Below are 17478 nucleotides of genomic sequence, written 5' to 3'. Positions count from 1 at the left end.
TGCTAATAAAATTTTTAATAGGAAAGAGGAGGCAATAAAACTTAGCAACATATGGACAGTAGCCCTCAAGAATCGCTAGACAGTTTTATCTTTGACAAGACGACAATCGATAGTTAAGTTTTATCTTTGACAAGAATTATCTCCGCTCATCATGTGTTACTTCGACCGCCCCCCTTTCTTACAGTATATATGTCGCTGTCGGACATCCGGCCGGTCACTTGGCAAGACTCAGCGGAGGAGCGCCTCTGAGGATGCCCAGCACAGTCCTCGACGAAACGTCAGGAACAGATGAGTTTCTCGGACCACGACCTCACATCCCGGAAGCTTCACCAGTAGCTATGTCATCCGGTCGTGAAAGCCTTCATTCTATGAACACTGACAGTTGGCCCAAGAGTTAGACTGAGGAACACATGCAATTACTAAAACAATGCTGACCTTGGGACAACTGCAGTGATCTGAGAAAATGCCGGCAAAGCCTTGTCCAGACGTGACAGTGCTCCCAATAATGCTCGCTGTAGATATTCAGCATGAGTCCTGCAAAACTATGCCGTCGTGCCCGTGTCTCTGAAGTACAGCGGAATGACCGTGCTTCTGCCAACACAAACTGTGGTCCCCCGTCGGCTGCTGAGCTGCGTACCAGATCCGCGCCTCCCCATCTCTGGACAAACCCTTCGATTCGCCTGCCTCTCTTCCCACAGCCAACTCCTTATCTCCTAAGTGAATTGTACAGCCTGCTCTTTTCTTCTTGACAAAAAGGACATGCGAACCAATCGCTGAAAATTAACACTTAGCCAGCCAGTGGGTGACACCTACTTCCACAATAATCCCACCAAGAAATTGTGTCATGTTATAAATGCCAATGACTTTTCTATTCGCCCTTCTTTCTCAAAACAGCTACTGCTTCTGCTCCATCTTCATGACGTTACAAGCGTTTTTACCAGTCACACTTTTTCGTGACCTGCTACTAGCCTCAAATCAGAGGTCCTCTGAGAGTAATAACTGCAAGCTGTGTTCCTTTAGGAAAGTGTAAGACGGTTATCAGCTAAAGGCACTTTTCAGAATACAAGAAGGCGCTGACTCCCTCTGTTAAAAGTTCCTTCCCTGCCCTCTGCTCCGCTAGAAGGCTGGGGGCATTTCTTAAACGCACAGTAGCCCTGATACCCCGGTGCTTACCCAGCAAGGCGACTGTCACGGAAGCAACACCTGTGGCTGCCTACCTGTGCGAATGTGAGAGGCTGCTTTTTTTCGTTATGTCCGACACTGCTATGCCTTTCCCCACCCCGGCGGTGTGCCTTTTTCTCACGCACTCTCAAAAAAACGATAAGTAAAGAGGACCTGCACAATGTTAAACGTAGTTAAGATTTCAAGTTAGTTGGCTGGCAGTACATACAGTCACCGCAGTCGAATTTGTTTTTTTAACATTATTGTCACAATCATCCTCCTCGTTGTCATCATGTAGAGTGTTAGTCTCGTGTTAAATGAAAATGGCACGCCAAATGGCTTGCCGCTTTTCAGAAGCACTCATGCAGTGATATTTACGTGTAGTCGTCTAGAAAGCTGTACGGAATGACATCGTATAATATTGGCTGAGAAAAAATTAATGGCTTCTAAATCCTCCGTGGAGCCCTTGTATTAATGTCCAGATACGTTTCCTGGCACTAGCGCATTATTGCATTGTTTTTGAGATGCACTCCGAAGCCCATAAGAAGGTGAAATTACGCTATTTCTAGCATTTTAATGACTGGAGCCACTGCTGAATTTCACGCGGCCTGAAACGTGGTAATTGTGAACCAAAAATAACGGGAGATATGTGTTGCTCATTTCAAAGAAATTTTGTCATAGGGTATGAGGTGAAAGGTTAAAAAAATTTCGATGTACTTTATGAAATTTTGGTGTATACTAAGAATAGTCAGTTGAGATGACAAATAATCTTCCCCTTCTTTCTGAGTTAAATTTATTTTAGTGGAGTGGCTCAATAACCAACGATCACCTTGGTTGGATGTCTTTGTACACTTATAATTGAAAAAAAGACGTTAGATGGCACTCTGAGCAAGTTTAACTTAACGAAAAAGACAGTTTGTGGGCTACTTTTTATCTTTATTCGGATTATCAGTCTTCAGACAGACATGTAATGAATAAAGAGAGGGGGTTACATCAGTTCAAAACTAATCAAATTGAGAAACAGACAAACATCTGCAGCATCTAGAACATGAAAATTCGTAAGGTCAACAAGGTGGAGTATCTAGACGGTTAGAGTAGCTTGCAATGTATTGTGCGTGATGAAGAGAGCCATACTGTATTTTGAATGAGGAAAACTAGTTTTCGTGGAATGCTTATTTTAACATATGCTATAATGTGCTTTGCTAAATCTAAGATGCCTGATGTTTCCATCATTCTCTAATCGTTGATACAGCTAGATTTTGTACGGCCTGCACGACTGTGCCGGCCTTGGTGGCCGTGCGGTTCTAGGCGCTGCAGTCCGGAACCGCGGGACTGCTACGGTCGCAGGTTCGAATCCTGCCTCGGGCATGTAGTAATCGTTATGATAGTGTGATGTTACTGTTTTAATGGAGTATGAACAAGGCTATTTCTTTAATTTGGTTCCTGCTCTGATCTCATTCAACAAATTTTGAAAAGTTTACGCAACTTCCTAATTTATGCTATTTTGTATTGTTTTTTATATATCTTGGGAGTCATAATACAGGATGTAAAAGTGTAGAATACTCTGAGAGACGGTAGTCCTTATCGAAAAAAAAAGTCAGACAAAAATGTGTTTGGAAACGAATACTTTCAGAGATAAAGACGTGTTAATAGGAAGGCCTGCGCGACGATGGCTGCTGATGGTATCACAGTCATTGCCTTTTCGCTCCGGCAAATGTGTCGACAGTGTATTAAGATGTCTTACAGTACTCTACCCACCATTAGGTGGTCTGCAATCAGTTGGGCGGTACGAATGGTGTTGTAAGCCATGTTACTTTTCGTCTTGTTTGTGTGCCTTACGGTACAGTACTGTCAACACTGGCTACGTATCGTTGTCTTTCACCTTCTTCCAAACGCGGGTTCATTTATGTTTACTGATTTTGGATTGTCTGCACGCAAAAATGGTGTAAAGCATTTACATTTGCCCTCTTCTACACTTGTCAGCAATGCAGGTCTACCACTCGACAAGTGAAATGGCGGATATGATACTCTATTATGGTTCAGCAAATGTACGCAACCAGCGAGCCCGTGCCTCTACACTGACAAACGTCCACAGCACAGAGAGCTGTTAGATAGAATTTTCTAGCGCCTGAGGAACACATACCCCTTGCACTTCGGAAAACTGACAGTGGAAGGCCACGCACAGATCGCACGCCTGCATGAAGGCGTGCTTTTACAGTGTGCATGTGTGTGTGTGTATGGGTGTGTGTGTGTGTGTATGTGTGTGTGTGTGTGTGTGTCTGTCTGTGAGAGAGTGAGAGAGAGAGAGAGAGAGGGGGGGGGGGAAGGAGAGAGAGAAAGAGAGAGAGACAGCGAGAGAGAGAGAGAGAGTTGATGATGATGTTTGGTTTGTGGGGCGGTCAACTATGAGGTCATCAGCGCCCGTACTATGTCCCAATTTGTACCTAGTCCACTTCCTTACACAGCCCATTCGAGCCACTGTCACGAATGATGATGATGATGATGATGGTGATGATGATGATGAAATGATGAGGACAGCACAAACACCCAGTCCCTGGGCAAAGAAAATCTTCAACCCCGCCAGGAATCGAACCCGGGATGGAGAGAGAGAGTGTGTAACGTTTCCAGCTATGCTCTGCATACCGAGGTTTACTTTGCACAGCGCGGCCTTTCTGCATTTGTGCCTTGAAAATTACAGGCTGTGCTCCTGTAGAAAGACTAGATGCTTTCAAAGACATGACTCAGCAGCATAGCCGTAAGTTATTTGAACATTATTTACGCCGGGAGAAACTCATGTTTTAAATTTGTCGTACGTTCGCTGATTTTACTACCCAATTAACATATCAAATAACGGTCAAACACCCAGGTGTAATCTTGGACGATAGGATAAACTGAGATTTGTTAAGTGACAGGATGTAAAATATATCGTTCTTCTCCATGTACAATTCGAAAATTCATAAACAATATTTGTACAAAAACTACTCTAGTCATTAATGGTGCAGAATTATACTATGGTAATGTAGTTCTAAACGGCACAAATAGTTAAAAACTACACACGACTCGAGTTAGCCTTGGATGCTTCCATAGTATACAGCGTGAATCAGCACTGAGTTTTAAGCAACACACAATGCTTTCAAATTCCGTGTGCAAAATTCTCTTGCTCGCTACACGAAAACTTTTAATCCCACAGGAAAAATAAACAGGGCCTTTCTGTAGATAATTTAATGTAGTTAAATTCTCTAATCGGATGCGTTTTAAACAAAGGCCATAGTTATCGAATTATTCAAATAATGTACGAAAGTGACCTTCAAACATGTTTTTCTTAAATAACCCGAAAATCATGGGCCCAGCAAAAACACGTCCCAGAACATAATTCAACCACATTAAAGTTCCTACAAAACGGTCCTGTTCATTTTTTCTCTGAAAATAATAATTTGTACGTTGCGAACTACAGAACATGAAAATTTTATATGTGGAATTGGAAGATGTTGTGAACTGCATAAAACTTAACAGTAGGGGCAGCTGAATTATGCAGTGTATGTGATACAATTCATTCGTCAGTCCTTCTTTTGTTCGGTTAGGTTGAATGCGTCCAGAGAGGTGACATTATTTTTTGATGTTGTGTTCTCATAATCGGTTTCGTAGTCACTGTGGAATATCTAACACCATTCTGTAAATATAAGACAGGATTCGATATGTCAATCATCTTTGCTGTATCTGCGAATACCCCTGTATGTTTCATCGGCTGAAACTCGTTTCTAATACGAATTACCCGGTAATCTAAATCTGATCCTGTTTTAAGCAACGTAGTTTATTCTCTGTGCATATACGAGTATCTCTTGCCCAACAGCGAAGCAGTACTTTTGCCACGTTGTCAACAACTATATAGCTGTCCTCATCCTCATTTACTCCTGTTTTCTCTCGTGTGTCGGTGGCTAATTTCCACGCATCACACCTCTCTCCTCCTTAGAGCAGAGTGCTTCTTCATATACGTTTGCTTCAGCACTGCTGCCACGCATTTCATTTTGTAATATTTTCGTTCAACATGAGCGTTATTTGATGAGGAATGTCCGTAACACAATGCTAATCAAACTAACATTACTGTTGTGTATATAGTCATTTCTATGCAAAATATATATGGCTGTCTCAACACCAATTAATGTTTGAAAACTGCAGTACTTTAGTAGGCAATACCAATCTCAGGTAACATGTTGTTGCATTCCTGTGACCTTTATACTGACATATTCTGCTTGTCACAGTGAGAGCTACATTTTAACGTAGGGTATGCTAAAGCTGAGCATTTGCCACATGAACCTCGTTAAGCCTTGTTACTTTTGACAGTGTCCTTTGATATTCTTTATCACCAAAATACGTTCTTGCTTTCGAATAGGTTTCCTTGTGATTCTCTTACCAGAAACACCATGTCTTACTTTAGGCTGTTGGTCTCGATTTATCCGGTCAGCATCCTCTTCCAAGAGAGATCTCTGTCTTCGGGCTTGATTCCTAATATCTGCAGGTTTTCCTTGTGTCCGTACGCTACAACATTGGGATTTGAGGTTTTCTGTGTGATGAGTCAAAGATATCTTATATTCAGACTGTTACTTTCCATTCTTTTGAAGTAACAATAGAATCATGCTTGTCTTTCAGTTTCTTTCTTCCACTTCAATGCAAATTTCTTTGTAGAAGTATGTTTATGAATACCGTTCTTGTCAAAGTATCACAATATTACTTTAATTATTGTGCACTCTTTCTTCTTCAGCTCTTTGTGGCATCTGTTATCGTGCCCCAGATGCAGGGTAGTGGCTGTACACAAAATTACTGATTCCAGAATTGTTGTATGATAACGTAACCGTATGTTGTGGGAAAAGTGTTTTTTGTTGTATATAAGAGATTTCTCACACCAAACCATTTCACATATTGATTTGTTGTAGATACTAGTATTTTTCAATTTTGCTACTGTCTTCACATATTTATGGAGCATCTTTAATGCGGGGCAGTACTTCGGTTTCCTCAAAAGATCCCTGTATGCCAGTGTCTTGGCGGTTTGCTTTAGAAGACTGATTTGTATCCTAGTCGGTTCTGTGTGATTTGACAGTATGGCTATGTTATCGGCGTAAGCTAAGCAGTGTACCACTCCATTAGGTTTGTTTCCTATTCCAGTGGAATGTAGCCGTTTTCTGACACCTATGTTCGTGTCTCTTCCACTCCATGGGACACAGACACAGACAATATCCTTCTCACACTCCTGTTTGACGTCGGCCGCTGTGGCTGAGCGGTTCTAGGCGCTTCTGTCCGGAACCGCGCTGCTGCTACGGTCGCAGGTTCGAATCCTGCCTCGGGTATGGATGTGTGTGGTGTCCTTAGTTAGATAAGTTTAAGTAGTTCTAAGCCTAGTGGACTGATGACCTCAGATGTTAAGTCCTACAGCGCTTACAGCCATTTGAATTTTAACCTGTTTGACCTCAACAGGACGTGAGAGACATCTTAGAAGCTCCATTTAGGATTTCGTATCTTTCAGGTCGGCTGTGATTGTGGACAGGTATTTCCGAATTCGTTAAGGACTCGTAACAGGTCTTACCGTCTATCGAGGTTAAAGTCTACAGATAGTTACTAACACTGTTTATCCCAAAGTAGCAATTCCTCTTCATCCTTCGTTTTGGGAATGTTTGTCTGTTAAGTGTCGGTTCCTGAAATACAACTCGTATTTACCAGTCTGATGACCTACCCAGGCAAGTAGTCGTTACAGAATAGAAAATGTAAGTATTTTGTAGGACTCCTGGAGCAGAGAGATGCCTTTACAATTGTTTACGTGGTGAGTTGGATGCATTAGGCCTTTTTTTTCAAACTTAGTGTTCGCTTTTCGCATTCTAAAAGCCTTCTATTAGTTTATTTATTATTATATGCAGCTTGCGTGCTGTGCACAGTGTAGTGCTTCGTGTAGAGAGAGAATCGATATGTTTGGTTAAATCTTAGAGAGGCCCTGCAACGAAAAATATTGTTACTTGTAAGAAATGGATACATAGACACATAAATGAATTTGTAGTATATTACTTTATGTTTGCCGGGATGGTGGGAGAGAAAGGTCCGATTGTGTACTTGTGTCTATAACCAATTACAACTTGAATTTTTTGCTGTGTACCATGCTTTCATCCGGTAAATGTTGTTCCACGACATTACATTTCAACAACATCACATTGGACTGCTGTCAGATAAAGATACAATCAGTCACGATTGCTTAGTTATTTCTCGTGTTCCATGAGATAAAGTGAAGCTATCTATTTATTCTTATTCGTGGTTCCGCCATCGAACAAGATAGTGAGGTATAGAACATTAACTGCTAGTTGGGTGCACTCAAGAAGATTAGCTAGACAGTTCCATCTAAGAACTAGTCTGCTAGGACTCGAGAATTTACGTCCTGTACTATAAAGTTACGCTCGTATCGTGGCCGCCAATTCAACCAGGAGCGCTTCCCATGAGCCTCTCTGCCAATATTCTCCCGACATCTAAGGTGAGTGGAGAAAACACGTTGCTGTTTACGGCAAGTGTCTACAATAAAAATGAGGGCATCCTGTAGCTGTCGGAAATAACACGAACGAAATTACGACTACAGTACGGACGCCTTAACGTGACTATTTTAGGAGGGGGAGGTATTAAAATATGGGTATGTAAGGTTCTGGTAGAGGTCTGAAAAGACTTAACTTGATCATCACACTGCCAACCTCAGTATATAATTACGGTAGCCATCACCGAATGCTCTGCTTTGGTCTGAGCGCTGCTTGTTGTTTACGTGTTATCTACCAGCTGACAAACATTGTGCAACCTAGACATTCATTTTGCCAATTTTCTAATAGAAACGAAACCTTCTGGTGGACTCGGTGTGAGGTGATCATGGACAGTTTCCCTTCGCAGGGCGCAGCTGCTTCGCGTGTCTCCAACACAATTCTGTAAACGTTTCTATGGCAACGCCTCTTCATAGCACTGTAGATTGTTAGTTTTTACGCCTACAGCTGTTGCGCTTAGCAGTTGAAAGCTGTGAAAACCGCTGCAAGGTGTCAGGGATTTCTTTGACTTGATTATGGAAGTTTCTTAGTAGTGAAGAATAAATGTATTCAATCTTCATGCACGATGCGGCACGTTTCACGCATCTCATTGTGTATGACGTCATGTCTACTGAACTATGGTATGTAGGTGGTTCTTACCTCGGCAACGATTGTTGACTAACAGTAATGGATAGGTCTATGAAGTACTAGTACATAAGCCGGCCGGAGTGGACGAGCGCTTCTAGGCGCTGAAATTTGGAACCGCGCGACCGCTACGGTCGCAGGCTCGAATTCTGCCTTGGGCGTGGGTGTATGTGATGTCCTTAGGTTAGTTAGGTTTAAGTAGTTCTAAGTTCTAGGGGACTGATGACCTCAGAAGTTAAGTCCCATAGTGCTCAGAGCCATTTGAATTTTTGAACTAGTACATAAACACGTCCAGTTTTATAATGGGTATGGATATTACTAAGTGAATGTCTCGAGACCCGGAACACTGAATCTTCTAGTTGAAGGTTCGCTATCTAAATGCTTCCAAGGGGAACAAAAGATTGATATGTAATACAGTTAACTGAACTCAAGGAAGTGAAGCCTTTTCGAACAAAATTTTTTCAGTTAAGCCATTGTCATCGAATAAGTACTACTGTATTTTATTTTATAATTAAAGTGCATGTTTGTGAAAGGTTTTTAAGGACAGAAGCATTCGAAAATTTGATATAAGCTTCACTTACCTTGTTCAAGAAAGTTAAAATTACATTTTAGTATAACAGCTCACTAATATGCAGTACACCATACGTAATAGTTTGTATATAATATCTGAACACCTCATTCAAATAACAGTCAGCAATTTTTATTTGTTTCTTGCTTCCCTGCAAACGTTTTTGACCAGCTGTTTATCGCCGTCCTTTCATTTGAAACATATCAGCCGGCGTTGACTCACTTTATTGTTCAAAAATTTTAGTGCTATCTAAAATAACAGCACAAGTACTGTGATTTATATGCTATACTGTATACAGCAGGCTTTTGAAAGATAAGAAATATTTCATTTAGGCTTACTGCAAGTGCTTGACACCCATCTTCCGCTGTCACTTTGCCATCTAGGTCATCTACCTCGGGCGCTATTCGATCGCGTTAGCATTTGACTGCAACATTGTTTCTACAATTTCTTGATCCAAGATTTCATGCAAATGGTCCGCTACAGCCTATAAATCTACCTTGCACTTATCCAAGGCATTCAGTTGGGACTTATTTTTACCGTTTCTGTCAGGTTTTAAAAATTTTACAAATCGTCAACTTCAAAAGTAGCGTACGGTCTTCTGCAGTATCTTTCAAGAGTTCATGCTTTCACATTATTCCAGGCTTCGGCAAGCAAGTAAACAGCGTGTTTCAGATTTACTTCCTTCTACGCTTCATTTATGTACTTGTTTTGCATGTTTAACTGTAACTATTATTCCCAATCCAGTGGCTGAATTATAATTTAAAATTTTGGCGAAGGAAACACACAAAAAATCTCCACCTTCCAACTCGCAAAGATACATAGGTGGACTGTCAGTTACTAAGTTTGTCTTTTAGACAGAACTTTTCTGGTTTTCGGTGCAACTGGTCACTAAAACATTCGGCCAAGAGATCACAACAGATCCATGAAATGTTCTGGTCTCTATACAGAACTGGTAGTGTGAGTGGACTTCAGGATCAGCATTAATCGCTATAGGTTTTTTCAAATTCCTGATGCGTACGAGCGGCACTCTCTGTGTGCCTTTGCATCTGATCCCAAAAGAATTGTTTCCCGTTTTTTTGTTTAATTTTGTTTTGTGTTAGGTGTTTCTTTAAAGAAAGCTAAGGATATCGTAGGCAACATCTTAAAATTAACACCCGTTTCCTGGGCGCTGTAAATACGATCCGTAGTGTAGCCTCGACAGCAATCTTCAAACTCTGTTTCCAAAACACCAACTGTGTCAAGTCCTTGCAGAAACTTTTCCCCGCATACATTAAATTGCCGAACGCCGTTTCCGTTTTTAAACCGGTCTAGACACCCAGAGCTTGAAAAAAGGTATCTTTCCATTTCTCACCTAATAACTCATTCAACATTTTAGCTTTTTCTTGTGTTCCCGAGCTAGCGAAAGACATAATTCTTTCTCGTAGCTGCTTCAAGCAAAGGTAACGAACTTCTCCTATTTTCCCAAAGTCGGATGTTACTCGGTCTTTTTCTGTGAGGAATTTTAACACCTTGCACTAGAAATATAGACGTCACTCATCCTGATAGAAACACCAACTCTGTAACTAGTTGCAACAGTTTTCAATGATCTTCCTTTTTCAGTTTCTTCGATGGCAGCTAATTGATCATCAAAATTAATCACAAAAATCTTCGGCCTAGCTACCAAAGCATAAAAATGCACACGCAATAAACAATTATTTGAATCTACTGTTGTTGGCAGAGTAGCTACATTTACACTGGTGTGTCGGTGGGTGGGGAAACAAATCAAGACCGGGTGGTCACCCCGCTATCTATAGTTATCAATCTCGCCATCGAATTATTTCCGTGCAGTACACTGGTAATTTTTGCTACTGAAGTTTTCGGAGGCGTTTCGGATAACTCAGGTTTTCGCTTGCGTAGCTTAACGTCAGACTCTTAACACATTAACTCGTTTGTCAAGTGACCAGATGTCAAACGTCTAATTTATAGAGTCGGGTGTGTTACTGCTTTGTATAGCAGTAAGTGAAGAGGCTACCCCAGGTCTATCAAGGAGCACTAGCATGACTCTCATGAGCTCAAAAAGGACCTCCGATCGCTATCACAATATGTCGATTTTACTTTCGCATGCTTCCAGCCTCAGCCAGGGTTACATTATTTTCTGTCCTGTGGTTCTGCTTCAAGGTTTTTCTGCATGGCTCAGTTTCAAGATTTTTCGGAGACCTCCTGTGGTTGCAAGGCTGACAGTGGAACATGGAATCCTTTCCCAGGTATTCCTGTTCAGAATTTCCCGCTATCATCTCGTCTCGTATTTGGCTATAAACAGGTCAGAAGTCCAGCAGTCCGGCTCTTCCTTTACGGGAAGCGAATGAATAACAAAAAAAAGAAATATCTCTAGGCCACTGATGTCTCCGCCGCGTTGAATGCAGTTTCTTATCTCGCGTGGTCTTTTCAAGACACATGGGCTCCGGTAGGTTTTTTTCTTTTGAACTGTAGTTCACAGCGTAACAAATTATCTGCTCGGCTCTTGACATGTGAATGTGTGTTTGCCTCTACAGCCACATGGCAACGGCCTTGCCACAGTGGATATACCGGTTCCCGTGATTTAAAGGCTGTCGGGCGTGGCCGGCACTTGGATGGGGTACTATCCAGGCCGCATGCACTGTTGCCATATTTCGGGGTGCACTCAGCCTCGTGATGCCAAGTGAGGAGCAACTCGACCGAATAGTAACGGCTCCGACACAGAAAACCGTCACAACGACCGGGAGAGCGGTGTGCTGACCACACGCCCCTCCTACCCACATCCTCAACTAAGGATGACACGGCGGCTCCAGACAGCATCACAAATGTGTTCCTTCGTGTTCATATCAGGAGATTATGGTGGTCAAATGATCAACGTGCGTTCACAATCTTGCTCCTCAAACCACTTTAGCTCAGTTCTGGCTTTAAGACGTGAAAAGTTAGAAAATGCCATCACTATAGTCGTGAACATCAAACATTATGGGATGTGGTTCTCGACAGTTCCCATGATGCCTTCGATTTCTAGCACAGGTCTCATGGAAACACACGTGAAAATCATACACTTATAATACTTGCCTGGCAGACTAGAGTCTGTTCCGTGGTGCACGTTTCGAGCAGCCGTTAGCCAGGCTGATGAAGTAACCAGTCATATAATCAACATGATGAAACAGAAATGTGATTCAGCGGAACGCGTAGCACGTTTTTATTAATCGACACATCCAGTCTAGATAATCCCTTGTTGACTTCACTGGGAATAAGCAGAGATTGTCCTCTGCGGAGTCCTGAACAGTGTGAGCTGAACGGTGTGCTCAAATCACTTGTTCCTACACCAGTACAATTGTCATCAGATCTGTCATAGATCGCCGTCTATTCTGCGTTACAGTGAAGTCTGCCTCCGAGTTCTACGTTCTGTGATGAGATGTGTGTAAGTGCAACAACTTGTCTCCTAACTGAGGTTTCAACCATTCTTGAGCCATTTTCCAAAGATGATCACGCCATTAGCAATTGAACGGCGTACCACCTTCGTCTTATCTGGGATGCCCGTTCCCAGGCACAAGGTCATAATAATCAGCCCTCTGTCCTAGTCATTTATGTCTGTGGATTTCCCCATTTGGTCCATCTCCGTAGCCGAGTGGCCAGCTTCGGTTGCTTTTCACGTGGAAGTCTCGGGTTGTGTTCCTGGAACAGCAACGGATTTTTCTTTGGTGGGACAAGGGACCCGGGGTGCACTCAGCGTCGTGGTGCAAATCGAGGAGCTACTTAAGTAAAAATCAGCGGCTCCGCGTTAAGAAAAGGCGACAAAACGACCGTCTGCTGACCACATGCTCCTCCACATCGAAGGGCGCTGCGAGGCAGAGGATGACGAGTTTCCCAGTAGACAGCCATTGGGGGAGTCGTCGGTAGAATGATTGGGGCTCTGCTGCGTTTTTAAGCATTGCTTACCGAATCGCGTGCATGCAGTGCCACCTGCTAGCTTTCAAATTAGCGATGGGCAGAGACTTCTGCGGTCGACTTTGGACAGAGCAGCATCGAAACCGCACTGAGCATCTTCTGTACGTTCATTGAACTCTACTTGTATTTCAGTGTTGATAACACATTCGTATTTCCATCTCTTTATTATTATTGCGCAATTCCATTTTTCACTGCTGTTTTACTGCCCTTGGCGTAGATGATATATACTGCATTTTTAATTTCTTTTGTAATTATGGTTTCAGTTTTTATAGAAAATTTGTGAGACGCCCTGCTAAACCCACAGGAGGGGACAGGTGGTTTCAATTGTGGAAAGGGGCCAAAATAAGCGGCTGTCAGTTACGCTCGAACATACAACTTTATTTATTTGACCAAACATTATAAGAGCAAAAAAATTTAAAAATCACCATTAACTTTTGTAACGTAATTACCGGCTGTATTCGCCATACAATCTCATGCCTTAAGGCCAAGACCACTTTAATTTAAAATCGGCTGAAAGCCAATAAATGAAGACTCAAACCAAAATCAGAAATGTAATTGGCAGAAGGTCTGATCTTAAATGAGTTCTTTAAATTTGGCTAAAGGCCCAAACAATCTTACTCCTTAAGGGCAAAACAACCGTAATTTAAAAATCGACTAGAAGCCTAGAAGCCATAAAAATACAAACAACAAGATCAAATAATAAAAGGCAATACTCCCAACGGCGCTCAGAAGTTTCTGAAGGTTGGCCTGGAATTCAAACACTAACGCTCGCTTCGGTGAGACAGGCAGTCGGCCCAATCATTCTCAATCCGACGACAACTCAACCAACAGACAGTCAACAGACCCACCGACAAGACAACTTCCGCTCTACTTGACCAGCACAAAACAGGGAGTTCAATCGAACAATTATACTTTCAGCTGTCAAACTACACACCGGGCTGGACAGCGACAACACGATGAGGAAACTACTCTACCTGAATTTACGTCAACGGCCAAGGCAGGTAACCGGAACGTTAACGGCCACAAGGCAGAAGATTCCACTGGTGCACTTCAATTCAAAATAACCAAGTACAATTGAACTCCACCGGAGCGTGGCTAAAATTTGCCAACTTGAAAACACACGTTGTTGCAGGTGGGGAAGGGGGGGGGGGGGATGGGAGGGAAGGTCCCAAGAACCGACAACGATATCCAAATGACACAATGTGAACAGTTGTGACCTGCTGGTAGATTAAGTCAAAAGAATGGCTATGAGCACTATAGGACTCAACTGCTGAGGTCATTAGTCCCCTAGAACTTAGAACTAGTTAAACCTAACTAACCTACGGACATCACAAACATCCAAGCCCGAGGCAGGATTCGAACCTGCGACCATAGCGGTCTTGCGCTTCCAGACTGCAGCGCCTTTAACCGGATTAAGTCAAAAGTCGACTTTCGTGTCCAGGATCGGTGAGCCACGGACCTCGTAGCAATGGGAACAGCACCACACACTCCGACCACATGTAGTCGCCGCCAGCGGGCCCGGCCAAACAATGCGCCACGGAGATTTCCTCGCTGCCCCATGCCAACCGAACAACTGCCCAATCCCGGAAACGGTGAAAGGACCAAATATACGTCGACCGATGAGACGACTAACCGAGCGACCAACCAACGGTCGTCCTGCTCGAATCTCCCTCCGTCGAATGGTTCATGTTTGTCGCCAGCGGTCGGCGACCACTGGCTGTCTGCGCCTCACCGGTGCTCCGTCCCCGACTTCACTGCTGCAGTGTCCCGACTGCACTGCTGGTCCGTCCCGAACTGACTGGCAGACACATGGCGACCCGGAAATACTATCGGTCGGTCCAGAGATGGTACGACAGTGCACTTATCGATACGCTCTGCTGCTGCTGCTCATGGGCAATTAAGGCAGGAAGACAGTGACGCCAGTAAAAGGGATAACAAAATGAGGTGGCAGTAACTTCATAGTAGAAGACAAACAATAAATGCGGTAAACGTAAGCTGTGCATGGCTCAGTTTCTTAGATTAAGTGAGACAATTAATTATTTTGAAGAATCGCTACTTTGGCATAAGTCTTGCCAATTGCGTGTCGATTTCTTGCTTTATGGTGGTGTACTGAGAGCAAAAGGTCAAAGTTATTCGGGTTCTGTTTATTATATGCTACGGTAGTATTAACGTGCAGAATAGGGACCATCGCATTATTTGAAGTTATGAGCAGCGGAATGCATCTGATACCTGGATCAAAGACTATATTTAGATTGAAAAAAAAAGGGCAAAGTTAGCCTACAACTAGCAAAATTCCGTACATTAGACAGGGGTTTAAGAAAGTGAAGTATGCGTACAGTAAGATAATTTTACTACCATTGCCTCATCTGTTTCGCGACAGAATAAATACTATTAACGATTTTGTGCATTATTTACCTCTTTGCATACATCCCAACTAACACCTAGATCAATGTGGCAGCTAAGGTGATTCAGTGACTTATTTTCCTGTTTGGGAGTTTCTATGTACACTACTGGCCATTAAAATTGCTATACCACGAAGATGACGAGCTACAGACGCGAAATTTAGCCGACAGGATGAAGATGCTGCGATTTGCCGATTATTAGCTTATCAGAGCGTTCACACAAGGTTGGCGCCGGTGGCGACACCTACAACGTGCTGACATGAGGGAAGTTTCCGACCGATTTCTCATACACAAACAGCAGTTGACCGGCGTTGCCTGGTGAAACGTTGTTGTGATGCCTCGTGTAAGGAGGAGAAATACGTACCATAACGTTTCCGACTATGATAAAGGTCGGATTGTAGCCTATCGCGATTGAGGTTTATCTTATCGCGACATTGCTCTTCGCGTTGGTCGAGATCCAATGACTATTAGCAGAAGATGGAATCGCTGGGTTTGCAGCAGCGTGGACTATCAACTCGCAGACATGGCTGCGGTTACTCTTGACGTTGCATCACAGACAAAAGCGCCTGCGATGGTGTACTCAACGACGAACCTGGGTGCACGAATGGCTAAACGTCATTTTTTCGGATGAATCCAGTTTCTGTTTACAGCATCATGACGGTCGCATCCGTGTTTGGCGACATCGCGGTGAACGGACATTGGAAGCGTGTATACGTCATCGCCATACTGGCGTATCGCCCGGCGTGATGGTATGGGCTGCCATTGGTTACACGTCTCGGACACCTCCTGTTCGAATTGACAGAGCTTTGAACCGTGGACGTTACATTTAAGATGTGTTACGACCCGTGGCTCTACTCTTCATTCGATCCCTGCGAATCCCTACATTTCAGCAGGATAATGCACGACCGCATGTGGCAGGTCCTGTATGGGCCTTTCTGGATACAGAAAATGTTCGAGTGCTGCCCTGACCAGCACATTCTCCAGATCTCTCACCAACTGAAAACATTTGGTCAATGGTGGCCGAGCAACTCGCTCGTCAGAATACGCCAGACACTACTCTTGATGAATTGTGGTATTGTGTTGAAGCTGCATGGGCAGCTGTACCTGTACACGCCATCCAAGCTCTGTTTGACTCAATGCCCAGGCGTATTAAGGCCGTTATTACGGCCAGAGGTGGTTGTTCTTGGTACTGATTCCTCAGGATCTATGCACCCAAATTGCGTGAAAATTTAATCACATGTCAGTTTTGGAATAATATACACTCCTGGAAATTTAAATAAGAACACCGTGAATTCATTGTCCCAGGAAGGGGAAACTTTATTGACACATTCCTGGGGTCAGATACATCACACTGACAGAACCACAGGCACATAGACACAGGCAACAGAGCATGCACAATGTCGGCACTAGTACAGTGTATATCCACCTTTCGCAGCAATGCAGGCTGCTATTCTCCCATGGAGACGATCGTAGATATGCTGGATGTAGTCCTGTGGAACGGCTTGCCATGCCATTTCCACCTGGCGCCTCAGTTGGACCAGCGTTCGTGCTGGACGTGCAGACCGCGTGAGACGACGCTTCATCTAGTCCCAAACATGCTCAATGGGGGACAGATCCGGAGATCTTGCTGGCCAGGGTAGTTGACGTACACCTTCTAGAGCACGTTGGGTGGCACGGGATACATGCGGACGTGCATTGTCCTGTTGGAACAGCAAGTTCCCTTGCCGGTCTAGGAATGGTAGAACGATGGGTTCGATGACGGTTTGGATGTACCGTGCACTATTCAGTGTCCCCTCGACGATCACCAGTGGTGTACGGCCAGTGTAGGAGATCGCTCCCCACACCATGATGCCGGGTGTTGGCCCTGTGTGCCTCGGTCGTATGCAGTCCTAATTGTGGCGCTCACCTGCACGGCACCAAACACGCATACGACCATCATTGGCACCAAGGCAGAAGCGACTCTCATCGCTGAAGACGACACGTCTCCATTCGTCCCTCCATTCACGCCTGTCGCGACACCACTGGAGGCGGGCTGCACGATGTTGGGGCGTGAGCGGAAGACGGCCTAACGGTGTGCGGGACCGTAGCCCAGCTTCATGGAGACGGTTGCGAATGGTCCTCGCCGATACCCCAGGAGCAACAGTGTCCGTAATTTGCTAGGAAGTGGCGGTGCGGTCCCCTACGGCACTGCGTAGGGTCTTGGCGTGCATCCGTGCGT

This window comes from Schistocerca serialis, chromosome 7 (assembly GCF_023864345.2).
Source record: "Schistocerca serialis cubense isolate TAMUIC-IGC-003099 chromosome 7, iqSchSeri2.2, whole genome shotgun sequence".
NCBI lineage: Eukaryota > Metazoa > Arthropoda > Insecta > Orthoptera > Acrididae > Schistocerca > Schistocerca serialis.
The sequence above is the reverse complement of the archived record's forward strand: the minus strand, read 5'-3'. Positions refer to the sequence as shown.